Source organism: Amblyomma americanum, chromosome 7 (assembly GCF_052857255.1).
Source record: "Amblyomma americanum isolate KBUSLIRL-KWMA chromosome 7, ASM5285725v1, whole genome shotgun sequence".
Taxonomy (NCBI): Eukaryota; Metazoa; Arthropoda; class Arachnida; order Ixodida; family Ixodidae; genus Amblyomma; species Amblyomma americanum.
This window is the reverse complement of record NC_135503.1, coordinates 3,630,500-3,631,612: the sequence shown is the minus strand read 5'-3', so window position 1 is coordinate 3,631,612 and position 1,113 is coordinate 3,630,500. Positions and strand designations below refer to the sequence as shown.

The 1,113-nt window shown below is 53.2% G+C and overlaps 1 non-coding gene across 1 annotated transcript; it reads right to left on the bottom strand.

Annotated features, from left to right (window-relative positions):
• Positions 1-779: 779 nt before the first annotated feature.
• TRNAS-ACU (transfer RNA serine (anticodon ACU)) lies at positions 780-851 on the bottom strand. The gene has a single exon. It is a non-coding gene; the product is annotated as a tRNA-Ser (tRNA).
• Positions 852-1,113: the final 262 nt, after the last annotated feature.

Below are 1,113 nucleotides of genomic sequence, written 5' to 3'. Positions count from 1 at the left end.
TTTGTTTGCATTTTTAGTTTTAATTGCTACTTTCTATTTCGCCGTTGACAGTTTTCATCTTTTATTACAGAGAAAGCTGTTATACCGATACCTGCCCGACGAATTCAAAGCGTAGACCGTCAACAGCCGTTCACACCTCCAGGTACGTGAGGGTGCCCCCGTTGCGATCGTTGTGGTTGCCCAAGTTGCCACGAACCCATCAGGTCTTAGACTTTACTGCGACTCTCAGTCCTACGCGGAAGACAGGCAGCATCACGTGGACAGCGATGAGTTTAGCGCGTTACGCAGCAGAGCATAAACAGTCGGCCCTTTGATCTTCATTCCCTATACGATGCATAATGATCGCCAGATCCGTGGGCGATCCCCTCTCGTGGATGTGTGCTATGGAGGCCGATAGCAACAACAGATGAGAGGACTTGTCGGTACCCGAAGGCACGCATGCTCTCGCAGACTGTTGCTGCGATGGCCGCCTGCTTTTCTCTGTGCCAGATGCGAGTCGAGAAAAAGGACGGCCATATGTCATTTGCGAGGGAGCGACGAGGCATAATAATAATTGGTTTTGGGGGAAAGGAAATGGCGCAGTATCTGTCTCATATATCGTTGGACACCTGAACCGCGCCGTAAGGGAAGGGATAAAGGAGGGAGTGAAAGAAGAAAGGAAGAAGAGGTGCCGTAGTGGAGGGCTCCGGAATAATTTCGACCACCTGGGGATCTTTAACGTGCACTGACATCGCACAGCACACGGGCGCCTCAGCGTTTTTCCTCCATAAAAACGCAGCCGCCGCGGTCGGGTTCGAACCCGGGAACTCCCGATCAGTAGTCGAGCGCCCTAACCACTGAGCCACCGTGGCGGGGAGCGACGAGGCACGGTAAATCACCGAAGACCATGAGGCGGTGTCGTGTTCCGAGGCTGGGCAATAGCGCAGGGATTCTTTCCACCCCGAAACCTACCTTTGCTCCTCCCCCTAGACGCCAAGAGTGCTCCCGCAACTTATGGCAAAACCACCTGCGTCTAAAATATTCTCCCCAAGATATCCCAAAGGATCCACCACCACCATCTGCTGGAGTACTGCCGCACAGGTTGCAGAAAGCCTGCATGAACGCATCAAAGCC